Source organism: Elephas maximus, chromosome 4 (assembly GCF_024166365.1).
Source record: "Elephas maximus indicus isolate mEleMax1 chromosome 4, mEleMax1 primary haplotype, whole genome shotgun sequence".
Lineage (NCBI taxonomy): Eukaryota > Metazoa > Chordata > Mammalia > Proboscidea > Elephantidae > Elephas > Elephas maximus.
This window is the reverse complement of record NC_064822.1, coordinates 9,351,162-9,368,249: the sequence shown is the minus strand read 5'-3', so window position 1 is coordinate 9,368,249 and position 17,088 is coordinate 9,351,162. Positions and strand designations below refer to the sequence as shown.

At 43.7% G+C, this 17,088-nt stretch overlaps 1 protein-coding gene across 1 annotated transcript in view; it reads right to left on the bottom strand.

Moving 5' to 3' along the window:
- CREM (cAMP responsive element modulator) overlaps positions 1-17,088 on the bottom strand; it is a 477,898-nt gene that overhangs the window by 289,524 nt on the left and 171,286 nt on the right. Inside the window, exon 4 of the transcript XR_007517470.1 lies at positions 1,156-1,270. The gene's annotated coding sequence lies outside the window, so the exon portion shown is untranslated. The remainder of the gene's footprint in view (positions 1-1,155; positions 1,271-17,088) is intronic.

The following is a 17,088-nucleotide window of genomic DNA, read 5'->3' as shown; positions in this document are numbered from 1 at the left end:
TCTGGAACATGAATGAGAACCCCTTAATCTTCCCAAAAGTATTTTCATTTGTTGAAAAGAAGCTTATGAACGTTCACAAATCTGTCACTTTAGGAAGTGTCCAAAAGTTAAGTGAATTAATTCTTATCAAGTGGTCCAGCAAATGAGGAAGCGTTCAGAAGGGGCTATCACAGGCAGAAAAGACCCTGACAAAAGTCTCGTCGATCTCTTCAAATGCAGCAGTTCTCAAACTTAACACGCCCAGAACCACCTGGAGAACTGTGGAGCGTGCACTCCAAACCTCTCTCCCAAAGATTTTGACTCAGTAGCTCTAGAATGGGACCCAGGAATATGCATTTCTAACAAACATCTCAGGTGATTCTGAAGGACCCTGTTTTGAGAAACAAAAAGGCTTCCGACCATAAGGAAAGGAGTGAGATAGCATTCTACCTTGGTATTTTATTAAATACTATTAATTAGTAAAATTATTAACTGCTATTATAAGTGATTATGTACTAAATTCCCTTTGTTTGCAGAACATTCTAGAATCTTGCAGTACTTTTGGCAATTTTTTTTGCAACTAACTAGAAGTAACCGTCCTGCCTCAGGGTTTAAAGATTCAACTACTGAATAAGGCAACTTTCAGCTGGGGAATGAAATGCGACCAAGACTCATCCTCCATCTAGTTATTTTTTTTAAAGCCTTAAACAACATAAACAATCTCCACAGTCTTATTTCTTAATGATTTTCTGAAATCCCCACTGACGGTTTAAACAACATGAAAAAGCCCTTGCTTCATTGCCTGCAAAACAGCTTCATTTTTGATATAAAATTATTAATCCAGCACGTGCTTAATAGTTGAGATAAAATCTGTCCTACAGAATAAAGTGGCAATGCAAGGCACCAAAAAGAAAAGAAAAAAAAAAAAACTCGTGTTTCTAAATAAGAATTTTAATAACTGAGTCTCCTAAAATTCAGGCCACTTTCGAAGATGACATTGCTAAGCAAACAAGAGTATTATCTATGAATTTTAACTGATACATTTGGACAAATCACTCCCATCTCCAGTCCTTGTGACCCACTGCCCATTAAAACATAATATATTTATTAGAAACAAAAGCTCTTACTTGGCAGTAAAAGATGTTAGCTTTGGAAAAGGACAGGATCATGGCTCACCTGGCAGCAATCAGCTCCAGGGCAGTGAAGTCCAGTCCCAGCTCAGCTCTTGATGTTGCACGTGACTTTGGAGGGAGGGACGTGGGTTCACTGCCCGGTTCCCTCACCCATGAACCTGGAATAACAGTACTTTATTTTACAAAGGGCCCCTGAGATATAACAAAACGAAGGCACCATTTTTACAACACAAGATAGATAAAAATCACCTCATTGTGATATTTCCCACATACCCTCCGACTGATTCACTGCCATTTGAACTATTAAGAGCTAAATTGCTTGTTTATTCTCCGCTTCAATACCTTCTCTTTGACTGCTTTGGACTCCCCGACCTTTCTCCTTTCTCGTCTCCCTTGCTTCAATCTCTATCAGTGAACCCATTGGCCATGCTTCCTCACAGCATGGCTCCTGACTTGGCGGGTCCTCCTAAACCCCCCCTCCTCCTACTGGTGTCCCGCCCCCAGTCTCACTACTTCCTCTCCACACCAGGGCTCACCACCATGCCTCTGCCTGCTCTTCCTGGGCACCAGCCTGCCAGCCAGCCAGGCACCAACGGTATAGCCTCAGTGGCTTCTGCACTGGGTGAAGCGAACATCTCTCCTTGACTCCCACCCATTTCTGCCCTCTGCAGCCCACACACAATAATGCTCCCTTGTGTGTCATAGTTATGTCATGATCCTCCTCAGGAGCCTATGTCAGCCCTAATTTCTTTCAGATTCCTAGCGCTCTGTATACAGTGAAGTTCAATATATGACCAAAAACTGGTAATTAGGTTAGACTTGTCACTCTTCGATGGTTGGTGTCATAAATTTGGCTTGGAGACGGATGAGGTGAGAAGAGAAAGGATGCAACCTCAGGAATTCTATAATATCACAAAAACCCTAATTTTATCTCCGTCCTCAAGTATCCTATTTCAGATTTCTGAATACTCACCTAACTCTACAAATCTTTCCTAACTGGATGGATTCCCTCTTTCCTTAATAAATGCTTCCTGATTACACAAACACCATTAACTAAAAATATTGTTTTCGCTTACTCAAAAAACCAAACCCCCTGCCGTGGAGCTGATTCTGACTCATAGTGACCCTGTAGGACAGAGTAGAACTGCCCCATAGGGTTTCCAAGGCTGTAAATCTTCATACGAAGCAGGCTGCCACATCTTTCTCCCATGGAGAGGCTGGTGGGTTTGAACTGCTGACCTTCTGGTTAGCAGCCCAGTGCTTTTAACCACTGGACCACCAGTGCTCTCTCTTTAGCTTAGTACTTAGCCTTTATTACATCATGATTTATATTTAGAAAGGCATCTGTTGTGTATCAACCCAGCTGTACCTGAAGCCAAGGTCAGCTGCACCTCCAAGAGACCAAGGAAAGAATCCAGAACCAGTGATCAGGACATATGGTTTATTGGGAAGCTTACTTACGGGACGGTGGCCCAGGGCGGCAGCTGGACCAGTTTAGCACTCTGCAACTGCCTAGCAGGGGACATAAGCCTATATACCATTCCAGCTGGGACCAAGGCTCATTGTTTTCTTCCACATCCTTGGGCAGTCAGCCTTCCCAGGACTTCACGTCCAGGCCCAGGTGTTTTCCTTCTTGTTGCTAAGGCGTTCCTCGGCCTCGGCCACCGGCCACCGGCCCAGTCATGCCACTCCCAGCCTTGTACCTTAGCCTGAGTCCATCCCAAGTTCATCCCCAGCATGCTCTGGGGAAGAGCAAAGCTGACTCCATCAGGAGGAGATGCATATAGCTAAACAGCACTGCCCTACAGCATCCATACGAGTTCATATTATATATAGAAACAGTAACATCTCACTAACTGACCTCATAAGGAAGGACTTCATGCCACCTACATGAAATTTCTGAATAACTGAAAATTACCTCCTTAAAGATCAATCCTTTGACAAATTTGACCATTTTCTACGGAACTCTAAGTCTCTTGAATGATACTTAAACACTAATACTTACATAATGGAGAATCAGTGGATTTCTTTCTAAATAGACATAGATGCCTGCCCCCTTTGATGTTACTTGCCATTGAGTTGGCTCCAATTCATGTTGGCCTTATGTATAACAGAACAGTATAGGGCAGTGCCAGAATTTGAACTCGGGCCTCTCTGACTCCCAAGCTGGGCTCCTAACCACTTCTACCCCTACCTGATGTCGTCGAGGCAATTCCAACTCATAGCAACCCTATAGGGCAGAGTAGAGCTGCCCCACAGGGCTTCTGAGGAGCAGCTGGTGGATCCAAACAGCTGACCTTTTTGGGTTAGCAGCTGAGCTCTTAACCACTGAGTCACCAAGGCTCCACCACTTCTAAGCCCCTTTATTAACTAAAACAAGTTCATCTGCCTCTTTCAAACTGACACCTAATTAGTTGAACTATGTGAGATTGCTGATATTTGACCCTTTTTGTCCTACATGAATGGTAACTTCATATGGTTCATCCTAGTAGTGAAAACCCACCAAACCGAACCCACTGCCATCAGGTCGGTTCTGACCCATAGCAACCCCATCGGATTTCCAAGGCCGTACATGTTTACGGAAGCAGACCGCCACATCTTTCTCCCGTGGAGCAAACGGTGGGTTTGAACCACAGGCTTTTCGGTTAGCAGCGAGCACTTGACCACCGTGCCATCAGGGTTTCTTTCCCATGGTATGACCTCCCTCCGTTCTGTCGGGAAAATCAATTTGCCTTGGGCAGGATTATGATTCTTATTCAGGAAGGCAAAGAAAAGAAGCATAAATGTTCCATTTTAAGGTCTAGACTTTCCTTTTGAGAATTAAGATCATAGACAGGCTTTCAAAAAGATTTTCTAAATTCCAAATGTCCCTCTTCGTATTTTAAGAGGCAAACCTGGCTAGTTCATAAATTATTACGATAGCATCATTTTTAACAGTGGACAACCATTTGAGAAATTTTAAAGTAAAACAGAATTTTACTTTAAACCAGACTGTAGAGATTATACGGAAATCTCTGAAACAGGAAGGGGAAATAAGACAAGCCCTCCTCTTCCGGGACTGGGAAGAGGAAGCAAGCGACGAGTGGACCTCACTTTTCTCCTCTAGTGGAAGACCTGGAGGTGAGGGAGACATGTGATAGGTACAGAGGAGAGATGAGGAACGGGTTTCTGCCCACATCTTTAGGACAGTAAGCTGCAAACTGATGATTCAGCCGTAAAAAAAAAAAAAAAAAAAAAACCCGTAAGGGTCTTTATATCCTTATTGGCTATCTCAGCTGCGAATTAACTGGCCAACAAGGTATGCACAGGCTTAGTCGTGTTTACTTACTAATCTGTAGTGCACAATTTCAGATGGGTCTTTCCTCAACTTTGATGTCCTAGTAAGCTCGTGCATACCTTGCTTATCGGGTAATCTGTCCCTGGCTATCGGTCCCCGCACATACCCCCCCACATTTCAGCCAGTACAGTTTTTGGAGATTTCTTACACTGTTTTACTGGTGTTTTCCCCAAAGACTCACTATAAAAACCACCTGTCAAATTATATTCTTGTTGATAATTTTAAGTTCAACACATTATATATTTGTTGCATAATCTCTGGGAGTCGGAACAAAAATAAAATAATGCTGGAGATTTATCAGTCATCCATACAATTAGCAAATTGGACAACAGACAGCATGAGACTATGTGTCGCCCCTGAGATCAGGCAGTATGGGCTATTCATAGTCCAAGGAACAAAGAAAGCCACGGAAGCCTAAACGGTTTCGGATATTCATTAAGATGTCTCTTGAAATCCTCTCCTCCCCAGAACTGGGTCTGGCTAAGAAGACAAATGACACAGGTCTCCAGGGATCAGTGCTTGCTAAGCAGGCTCTCAGATAACCAGGTCTGCTTGTCTGCAGGAGTTAAAGACCACGGACTGTTGATTATACACAAATCTACAGGAACGAGCTAATTATTATTTTTAAAACTTAGGTTACTTATCACCTTAAGCTTTTGCTGTTTGAAGCCAGGTGGCAGCCATGTTCTTCTGACCGGGCATAAGTGACTCCATCTTGTTTCTTAGCTTTCACAGCCACATAGTCAAGCTTGAAAATAGTTTATTCAGGTATTTCCCATGAGTCTACACCTATCCCCATCCCGTCCCCGTCTCTGACCACGGGCAAATGGAAAAGGTTTAAGGCAAAAGATCTTTTTTTAAATATTATTATTTATTGTGCTTTAAGTGAAAATTTACAAATCAAGTCAATCTCTCATACAAAAACTTATACACACCTTGCTATGTACTCCCAGCTGCTCTCCCCCTAATGAGATAGCACACTCCTTTCTCCGCCCTGTATTTCCCCTGTCCATTCAACCAGCTTCTGTCTCCCTCTGCTTTCTCATCTCACGTCCCGACAGGAGCTGCCCACAGACTCTCGTGTGTCTACTTGAGCCAAGAAGCTCACTCCTCACCAGTAGGCAATGGACCCTTTTGTTGGAAACCACGTATTTTGTGTTACATTTTTTAGATACCAAATATGTTAACTATGTTATTTCAAGGAGATTTTTTTAAATTGTATTTTTCAGAAAAGAGATTAATTCTCATATAGGGTTCATTTTGAATCGGTATATTAAGACTCATCAGCCCAGGGTATAGAATGTCATTCTGGTTTCTTTATCAATTTGGCTCCCTCTAGAGCCCAGTTTGCAAATTATAAGAGGTTCTAGAAAAATAAATAATTTTTTTTTTTTTTTTTCTAATTACACATTTACTCTGTCCTGTAGGGTCGCTATGAGTCGGAATCTACTCAACGGCACTGGGTTTTTGTTTTGGTGTTTACCCCCATTTTAAAAATACAAAGCAGAGTAATTTTTTATAGAAAGATTTTGGGAAAAAATGATCTACTGAAATAAATATATTCTATTTAAAGCAAACATTATATTTCATCATTTTTTGAAAAAATTACTAAGATGGGTACATAGGGTTGCCAGATTTACCAAACAGAAACACAGGACATCCAGTAAAATTTGAATTTCACATAAAAAACAATTTTTAGCTTAAGTATGACCCAGATGGAGTCTGCAGGTGGTGCAATGGTTTATTTGCCTTGCTGCTAACCTAAAGGTTGGAGGTTTGAGTGCACCCAGGGTACCTCAGAAGAAATGCCTGGCAATCTACTTCTGAAAAATCAGCCATTGAAAACTCTGAGGAGCATGGTTCTACTCAGACACACATGGGGTTGTCATGAATCAGAGCCGACTGGAAGGTGACTGGTACACACCTAATACATGTATGTGGCAACCCTATTTGTGCAGGGTTTTATACCTCGCTTTGCAAATCAGGACATACAGAGGCTCAAACCTTGTGTCTCCAAACTCTTTATTTTTTCCACTTTACCTTGTCTTGTCCTTGCTTTTCCGTATGAAATTTTTCCTGAGAGTTCCCCAAGAAGATCAGTGGTCTGATCAGATAGCATTCAATTTTAAGTTCCAGGGATTCTGAGATATCTTTATTTTAACATGACTAGGTAAATGATGGGAAACCCTGGTGGCGTAGTGGTTAAGTGCTACGGCTGCTAACCAAGAGGTCGGCAGTTCGAATCCACCAGGCGCTCCCTGGAAACTCTTTGGGAGTCCTATAGGGACTCTATGGGGTCACTATCCTATAGGGTCGCTATGAGTTGGAATCGACTCGACGGCAGTGGGTTTGGTTTGGTTGGGTTAGGTAAATGATGGAACCCTGGTGGTTAAGTGCTAAGCTGCTAACCAAGAGGTCGGCAGTTCGAATCTGCCAGGCGCTCCTTGGAAACTATGGGGCAGTTCTACTCTGTCCTGTAGGGTCACTATGAGTCGAAATCGACTCGACAGCAGTGGGTTTGGTTTTTGGTTTAGGTACTTGATCACTGAATCCTCCTCACTTAAACCCTCATTTACCTGGGGATTTATGGATGAGGAATTAAGGCTCAGAGTCACCTGTCTGAGGTCACACAGCCAGTACACGGGAAGCTCAGATTTAACTCACACAGGCAGCCTCCATGAGCAGTACGCTCAGGAAGCTGTACTTAGTCCTGTGAAAGGAAGCCGTGTGCAGGGCTAAGAATCTCACAGGAAGCTTGCAGAAGATGCTGCTAACTCCCTCCCACTGCCTTTACCCTCCCACACCTATTCTGATTTCATTGGGCGGAAGTGGAATCCAACTTGGGTTATTTTTTAAAAGGGCTCCAAATATTCCGGAGTCCCTGGGTGGTGCAGATGGTTAACGTGCTCGGCTGCTAACCAAAAGACTGGGGGGTTTGAGTTCACCCAGAGGTGCCTCTGAAGAAAAGCCTAGTGATCTGCTTGCAATCAGCCACTGAAAACCGTATGGAGCACAGTTCTGCTCTGAGACACATGGGTCAGCATGGGTCGGATTTGACTCAACAACAACTGGTTTCCAGACGACGTAAGGGGCAGGCAGAGTGAAATTCACAGCTCTCCAGTCCTGTCAGTCTGAAGGTGTGTCCCAGAGCAGTGGTTCTCAACCTCAGCTGCATCTTAGAATCACCGGGGAACCCTTGCAACCCCAATGCCCAGGTTCACCTCAGACCAATTATATAAACTATTTTGAAAATTTCCAGATGATTCCGAAGTTGAGAACCATTGCTGCAGAGCAAGGGAACATTTAGGCTCTGCTGGCCATAAGGTCTCAGCTTTGCCCTTGTAGTGCCCGAGCAGCTACAGAAGATACGTAAACAGATGGGGGTGCCTGTGTTCCAGTAACCTTTATTTTAGGGACACTGAAATTCAAATTTCATATAATTTTCAGGTGTGATGAAATATTCTCCTTTTTAATGTTTTCCACTATTTTAAAATGTAAGAAGCATTCTCAGCTCTAGAGCAGTTCTTTGTGTCGAACTCTGCCCATTGCCCGTTTTTGTAGATAAAGTTACTCATCTTTTTTCCTCTGCTTGGCTTTCCTCTTGGAGGGCACTACCCATTCTGCATGGTCGGCGAATTCACGTGACAGATGCTGTCATTAATTAAGTCCAATCTTCTATTTTTCCATGGTGCAATACAGGCCTTTTACTTGACTAATTGGCTCTTTTTAAAAATGAATTGACATTATTATAGTATATGAATTAGTGTAAAACTAATATATTATTTTAACAAAATTGTTCTTTAACCTGATAACCCATTAAGTGCTTTCCCTTAAACGGGCATTATTTTAGGCACCATAACTATAAAAAATCATCACCAGTCTGTGAGTTTGTCACGCTATGGTAGTTGCCATGTTGCTGTGATGCTGGAAGCTATGCCAGTGGTATTTCAAATTCCAGCAGGGTCACCCATGGTGGGCAGGTTTCAGTGGAGCTTCCAGACTAGGAAGAAGGGTCTGGTGATCTCCTTCCAAAAAACAGCCAATGAAAAATTTACAGATCACAACAGAATATTGTCTGATATAGTGCTTGAAGATGAACCTCCTAGGCTGGAAGGTGCTCAAAACAAGCAGTGGCTGCCACAATGGACTTGAACATAACAAAGATTAGGAAGATGGTGCAGGACTAAACAACGTTTTGTTTGTTCATTGTACATGGGGTCGCCGTAAGCTGGAGCCAACTCAGCAGCAACTCACAACAACTGTAAAAGGAGAACCCAAAAAACCCAGTGCCGTCGAGTCGATTCCGACTCATAGCGACCCTATAGGACAGAGTAGAACTGCCCCAAAGAGTTTCCAAGGAGTGGCTGGCGGATTCGAACTGCCGACCCTTTGGTTACCAGCTGTAGCACTTAACCACTACGCCACCAGGGTTTCTGTAAAAACAGATCCACTTACTTTTTGTGACAATACATCAGGAACACATCTTTGATTTTTTTATTTGGAATAACATCTGAACTCATCCCTGGTGAAGGAACAAACACTTGTGATAAGCATTTAAATCATGATAGAGCCACAGTGAATGTCCTCACCTCTGTCCACCCCCATGAGGAAGTATGTGAAGGAGAAATAGAGAAATCTGCCTGGGATTGTTTTGGTTTCTTTAATACATACCGTGTTGGCGTGTTATATCTTTTCCCTCAGTCATATTTTTTCTTCTAAAAATAAATTTTAAACCCTAAACAAAAGTCATAGCATCCAAAATAAAAGGTAAATTTGAAATTGCTGAAAATTTTAAATTATTTTTATCATGTTTTCTTAACTTTCAAAACAATAGGATGAATCATAGTGGCTTATGTTGTTGTTAGGTGCCATTGAGTCTGTTCCAAGTCATAGCATGTACAACAGAACGAAACACTGCCCGGTCCTGCGCCATCCTCGCAATCATTGTTATGCTTGAGCCCATTGTTGCAGCCACTGTGTCAATCCACCTCGTTGAGGGTCTTCCTTTTTTTTGCCGACCCTGTACTTTACCAAGCATGATGTCCTTCTCCAGGGACTGATCCCTCCTGATAACACGTCCAAAGTGTGTGAGACATAGTCTTTGCCATCCTTGCTTCTAAGGAGAACTCTGATTGTACTTATAGGCAATGCTGGCTTATAGGAAATGGTTAAGATATTACCAAACTCACACCTGTTGCCATTAAGTCAATTCCAACTCATGGTGACCCCATGTGTTACAGAGTAGAACTGCTCCATAGAGTTTTCTTGGCTGTAGTCTTTATGGGAGCAGATCGCCAAGTCTTTCTCCCACAGAGCTGCTGGGTAGGTTCGAACTGCCAACCTTTCAGTCAGCAACCAAGCCACCAGGACTCCTTGCTTAAGATATTACCAAACCAAAATTCCTTGCTGTTGAGTCAATTCCAACTCAGAGTGACCCTATAGTTCAGAGTAGAACTGCCCCACAGGGTTTCCAAGGCTGTCATCTTTACAGGAGCAGACTATCATGTCTTTCTCCTGTGAGTGCCTGGTGGGTTCCAACCAACAACCTTTCAGTTAGCAGCCGAGTGCTTAACCACGGAGCCACCAGGGCACCTTAGTTAAGATATTTTAAGTGTTTTGAAATCTCATGTTGTGCTTTACAATAGAAATTGTGTTCCTGGATCAGCCTAAATCCATCGCCACGACAGTAAAGTGCCCTCCAGGCTGAGTCCCCAGTGATGACAAGTGAGGAGAAGAGGCTCTACATAAGCTGTTCTTAACCCTGGCTGGACGTAGAGCTTTCTAAAAATACTGTCCTCCTACCATTGCTCACTGTAGGCTTGGGATAGGCCCAGGGTTAAGTGCACCTCTCTACTGCAGGGAAACCCTGGTGGTGTAGTGGTTAAGCGCTACAGCTGCTAACCAAAAGATCAGCACTTCGAATCCACCAGTCACTCCTTGGAAGCCTTATGGGGCAGTTCTACTCTGTCCTATAGGGTCACTATGAGTCAAAATTGACTTGACGGCAATGGGTTTGGTTTTTTTGTTTTTTCTCTACTGTAGGACCAACCAGGAGCCTGTATTAGTTTCCTTCTTGTCTTAGTCATCTAGAGCTGCCATAAAAGAAATACCTCAAGCAGATAGCTTCAACAAACAGAAGTTTATTCTATCACAGTTTAGGAGGCTAAATTCAAAATTCAGGGTGTCAGTTCCTGGGGAAGGCTTTCTCTCTGTTGGCTCTGGAGGAAGGTCCTTCTCCTCAGTCCGAAGGACCTGCTATTCTCCTGGGCCTTGTTTCTTGGTGGTATGAGGTCCCCCTGTCTCTCTGCTCGCTTCTCTCTTTTATGTCTCAAAAGAGATAGATTTAAGAAACCACCTAATCTTGTAGATTGAATCCTCCCTCATTAACATAACTGCCTTTAATCCCCACCCCACCTTTAACATCATTAAAAAACCCAGTGCTGTCAGAGGTAAGATTTACAACATACAGGAAAATCACCACAGATGACAAATGGTGGACAATCACACAATACTGGGAATCATGGCCTAGCCAAGTAGACACACATTTTCAGGGGACACTACAAAGTCAGGGGCTTAAACGAGCACACATTTATTCTTCTGCAATTTGGCAGGTTATAGTTCCAGAGTGTGCTGGCAGGGCTTCGTTCCTCCTGGAGGATCTTGGGAAGAATCTGTTTCCTTGCCCCTTCTAGCTTCTAGGAGCCACCTGCCTTCATTGACCCCTTTCGGCATCTTTAAAGCCAGTGGTGTAGCATCTCCCAATCTTTCTCAGACCCTCCTACCTCCCTCTTATAAAGACCCTTATGGGTCCATTAAGAAGCGCTGGTGGCACAGTGGTTAAGCGCTCAGCTGCTAACTGAATGCTCAGCAGTTCAAACCCACCAGCTACTGCGAGGGAGAAAGATGTGGCAGCCTGCTTCCGTAAAGATTTACAGTCTTGCAAACACTATGGGGCAGTTCTACTCTGTCCTATAGGGTCGCTGTGAGTTGGAATTGACTTAACAACAGTGGGCTTGGGGGCTTCCACTGGGCCCACCTAGATAATCCAGCATAATTTCTGCATCCTAAAACCCTTAATCATTCTGTAAGTCCCTTTTGCCATGTGTCTTCATTTCCCAGGGTTGTCACAACAAAATGCCATAAAGTAGGTGGTTTCAAAGAGCAGAAATCTGTTGCCTTACAGTTCTGGAGGCAAGAAGTCCAAACCAGGGTATTGGCCATGTCATTTCTTTCTGAAGGCTCTGAGAGAGAAACTGTTCCAGGCTTCCTGCCTAGCTTCTGGTAGCTCCAAGCAGTTCTTGGTGGGCCTTGGCTTGCAGCTACCTCTGTAGTCACGGCAGTGCTTCTTCAGTCTGTATCTGTCCCTGTGTCCTTCTCCTCTTTTATAAGATACCACTCAAATGGGGTCAGGGCCCACCTTGCTCTTGTACGACTTCATATTTACTGATAACATCTTCAAAGAAAGACCTTGTTTCCAAACAAGTTCACAGGTACCAGGAGTTAGGACTTCAACACGTTTTAGAGGAGACACAATTCAATCCATAGCACCATGTAAGGTAATGTATTCACAGGGGGTTAGGGTATAGGCATATTTGGGGGCCATTATTTTGACTAACAGAGCCTAATAAGTATAGACATTTATACAACTCCACCCCCAGCACCCTGCCCACTACAGACATCACTAATTTCTCTACCATTCAGTCATTTTGCTCAGGCCTCTTTAGCCACTCAGTCCAAGGTTGCTGCTTCCGTAAGAGAGGAGAGCAAAACAGTGAGGGGTGGGAGAATGAGGGTGAGAGAGGGGCTGGCAGAAAGGCCTGTTTTGCTCAATCTCTTTTTCCTACTTTGATGTCTGGGTAACTAAAGTAGGGGTTTCGCCACAAGGACCCTAAAACCTAAAGCCAGTTGCCGTGAAACCAATTCTGACTCATGGTGGCCCATGTGTTGTAGAGTAGAACTGTGCTCCATAGGGTTTTCAAGGCTGTAACCTGTTGGAAGCAGACAGAGGTGCCTCTGCGTGGGTTCAAAATGCCAACCTTTCAAGCACTTAATCAGGGGCCTACCCCAAGGACAATATCCTACACAAAGCTCATCCCCTTGGCAGCCAAACCAGAGGGACATACATTTCAAAGTGAATGATTTCCCTACTCTGCCGACCCCCAGCCATGAACTGAAACATTTTCCTAAGGGCTGAAACCTCCTAGTGCCTGTCAGTCATTGCAGTCCTAATCGTGACCAAGTCCACACAGTGAAAGTAAAGTGGGGCGCAGCTTTCCACCAGGGATCTGGACTTGCTCCAAGGGCTATTCTGCCCAAAGGGGTAATGTGTTTTTCCCCATTCCCTGGAACATAAGAATTTAGCCTCTAGGGACTGAGTCATACCTGCTTCAAGTCGGCTCCCCAAGTCTGACCTGAGCCTCTCCTATCTGGTCTTGTTCCCAGAAGTCCCTCAGTGTTGTCTCCTCCTCTTGAATTTAGCTTCGCTAACAGCTAAATTGTTGGCGCAAACAGTTCATGCCCTCGGCTACTAATGAAGGTTGGAGGTTTGAGTCCACCCAGAGGTGCCTCGGAGGAAAGGCCTGGAAATCTGCTTTCAAAAAACCAGCCATTGAAAGCCCTACAAAGCACAGTTCTACTCTGACACACGTGGGGTGATCATGAGTTGGAATCAGCTTGATGACAACTGGCAACAGCTAGAATCAGGGGCCTCTTTCAAAGTTTCCTCTCATGGAAACTTGCTCCAACAGAGCCTGGTTTCACAGACAGCTTCCGGTAACTTAGCACATGCTTGAGGCACAAGTGTCTCTAGTTTAGCCATATGCAGAGGTCTTTTCTCCTTCCTGTAGTGTGTGTTTAGAATTTTAACATATGTTTCCTGACAACACCCTTCGTTACCAAATAGCATTTGAATGTTTTCAGGCAATCTGCCACAGGGACCAGCCTGTTGACAGCTTGAAATCCATTCAGTATTCCTAAGGTCAGACACCATAATTTTTTTCTTCAATCCCTTTTGCTTCTCTGCCTCTAAGGCTGTCATGATTGCAACATTTTCTGGCAAGTTTTAAAGATGGCTAAGAAGCCCCCTCTCCAGCTCCTGTCCTGTGTTCCCCATTAATGTACCTGGTGTCTGGTATACTGGAACCTCCACTAGGAGCCTCAGTGCTTGCCTGATGCTGTTAGCTGCTGTCAAGTCAGCCCACAACTCATGACAACCCCATGCACAACAAGATCAGACTGCCGTGTTCCAAAGGGTTTTCATTGGCTGATTCTTCAGAAGTAGATCCCTAGGCCTTTCTTCCTAGTCTTAGTCTAGAAGCTCCGCTGAAACCTGTTCAGCGTCATAGCAACACGCAAGCTATGCTTGAGTTACGTTGGCCAGGAATTGAACCGGGGTCTCTGTCATGGATTGAATTGTGTCCCCCCCAAAATATGTATATCAATTTGGTTAAGCCATTAGTCCCAGTATCACATGATTGTCTACCATTTTGTCAACTGATGAGATTTTCCTGTGTGTTGTAAATCCTACCTCTATGATGTTAATGAGGCAGGATTAGCAGCGGTTATGTTAATGACTATAAAATTGGGTTGTGTTTTAAGTCAATCTCTTTTGAGATATAAAAGAGAAAAGTGAGCAGAGAGACAGGGGGACCTCATACCACCAAGAAAGAAGCACTGGGCGCATAGTGTGTCCTTTGGACCTGGGGTACCTGAGCTGAGAAGCTTCTTGACCAGATTGATGACAAGGACCTTCCCCTAGAGTCAACAGAAAGAAAAAACCTTTCCCTGAAGCTGGTGCCCTGAATTTGGACTTCCAGCCTCCTAAAAGAGAATAAATTTCTCTTTGTTAAAGCCATCCACTTGTGGTATTTCCATTACAGCAGCACTAGATGACTAAGAGTCTCCCTCATGGAAGATAAGAATTCCAGCACTGAACCACCACTGCTCATCCTTGCCTAATAGCCAGCCTCCTGGTAGGGCCCCTGGCTCTAGGCTTCCGTCTTGGAGGTGAGGCAGGAGAGAGGCCTAATGAATCCAAACATGATGGTCATGGCTGCTTTACTCTCCCGTGACAGTTGCCAATTTCTCTTTTTAAAATCACGGGTCTATTCTAGACTTCTGGGGTAAAATGGAGAGGCAATCCAGACAAGATCTCCCTTTCCCCCAGATTAACAACGACAAAAGTAAAAAGCAGGAGCAACAAAAAAGGTAGTGTTAGGGGAGGTTGTCTCACGCATGTCATCATCTTTAAAATTCTCATCAAGGCAAAGAAAAAAGGCAGAAGGTTTCCACTACCTTCTGGGCTTAGCAGGGTCCTACATGCTCGTTACTCATCCCCATTGCTACTCCAAGAAGCAATATAAAAGGAAGGGAGATAAGGGAGGGAAAAAACCACCCAAGTGTGCCCCAGAAGAGATAGGCAGGTCAGACAGATATACAGGTAAATCTCAAGGTTTTCTCAAGAATAGAAGACCCTGCTTTCCACTAGGCTTACCATCTTGTTTGCTTTTGGCTGGGAGGAAAGCAGTTGTGACCAATCAGTGGTAATTATAGCAATAAACAGGGATTTGGAAAATAGAAGACAAAAGTGAAAACAATAAGACAAGATTTTATGAGGGAAGACTCAGAGCAAGAACATAGCTTCATCTGTTTGTTGGTTGGTTTTCTTTCACTGACCTCTAATTTAAGTCATCAAACAAGATGTTGAATTTTGGATTGAGGTATACGTATTGAAAATCATATTTGTTGTCGTTGTTGTGTGCCATCGAGTTGATTCCAACTCATAATGACCCTATAGAACAGAGTGGAATTTCCCTATAGGGTTTCCAAGGCTTTACGGCAGCAGACTACCACATCTTTCTCCCACTGAGAGGCTGGTGGGTTTGAACCACTGACCTGTCAGTTAGCAGTGGAGTGCTTAACCTCTGCATCACCAGGGCTCCCTCTACTAGTTGCTGTCGAGTGGATTGCAACATAGGGTGACCCATGTGTGTCAGAGTAGAGCTGTGCTCCATAAAGTTTGAGATATATGTACTGAAAATCATATTTAAAAAATAAAATTAATTCTCTTACAGTTTTTAAAAGCAGAAATGGATGTTGAAAGTAGTCAAATTTTTGGTATCCATGGGGATGATTTTTCTTCTTTAACCAATGAATATGGAAGTTATATTAATAGATTTCTTAATAAACCTGTAGTGGATGAGTCAATTCTGACTCACAGCAACCGTATAGGACAGAGTAGAACTGCCCCACAGGGTTTCCAGGGAGTGGCTGGTGGATTCCAACTGCTGCCCTTTCGGTTAGCAGCCATAGCCATGCTATCAGGGCTCCAGATTTCTTAAAAGTGAACCATTTTTGCATTTCTGAGATGAACCCCCCAGTTGATGTATATTATTTTTCAAAAGTATTGTTGAATTATATTTACTAGTTGTCATTGAGTCAATTCTGCCCCATGTGTGTCAGAGTAGAACTGCTCCATAGAGTTTTCAATAGCTGATTTTTCAGAAATAGGTCTCCAGGCCTTTCTTCCAAGGTGCCTCTGGGTGGACTAAACCTCCCACTTTTCAGTTAGGAGTTCAATGTGTTAACCATTTGCAGGACCCAAGGACTCCAAATTTTTACCAATATTTTATTCAGTATTTTATCTTCCATATTAAAAAATTACACTTGTCTGTAATTTTTTTCCCACTCCCCTGCACCAGCGTCTATTGGTTTGGCAGCCATGGTAAGGATGAACTTCTAAGTCCTACATCAATTTATTTCAAGATGCTTCTAATTTCTAAAGATAACAGAAAGAACCCAAAATATAACCAAGACTTCAGCTGTAGGTCCCTTGATTCTACAACCACACCTGCGGCCTCTGTTTTGCCCTGAGTTTACTCTGTCATAGATTTACAAACACACGCGTACAGCAAACATTACTGAGTTGTGAAGATGGCATCCCGTGACAGCTTTGTTACACAGTAAACATTGCCCCTCTCCTCACACCCCACATCCCCAACCTTCCGCAAAGCTGAACCCTGGAGCTACAAAATTTTCTCACTGTTTAGTGCAGGGTAGAGTATCTAGATGATGCAAATCACTAATGCTCGGGACTGCTAACTAAAAGGTGGGAGGCTCAAGTCCACCCAGAGGCACCCTGGAAGAAAGGTGTGGTGATCCACTTCTGAAAAATTGTTGTTGTTGTTAGGTGCTGTCGAGTCAGTTCTGACTCATAGCGACCCTATGCACAACAGAACGAAACACTGCCCTGTCCCGCGCCATCCTTACACTCGTTGTTATGCTTGAGCTCATTGTTGCAGCCACTTGTCAATCCACCTAGTTAGGGCCTTCCTCTTTTCCGCTGACCCTGTACTTTGCCAAGCATGATTCCCTTCTCCAGGGACTGATCCCTCCTGACAACATGTCCAAAGTATGTAAGACACAGTCTCGCCATCCTTGCTTCCAAGGAGCATTCTGGTTGTACTTCTTCTAAGACAGATTTGTTCGTTCTTTTGGCAATCCATGGTATATTCAATATTCTTCACCAGCACCACAATTGGAAGGCGTCAGTTCTTCGGTCTTCCTTATTCATTGTCTAGGCTTCGCGTGCATATGATGCGATTGAAAATGCCATAGCTTGGGTCAGGTGCACCTTTGTCT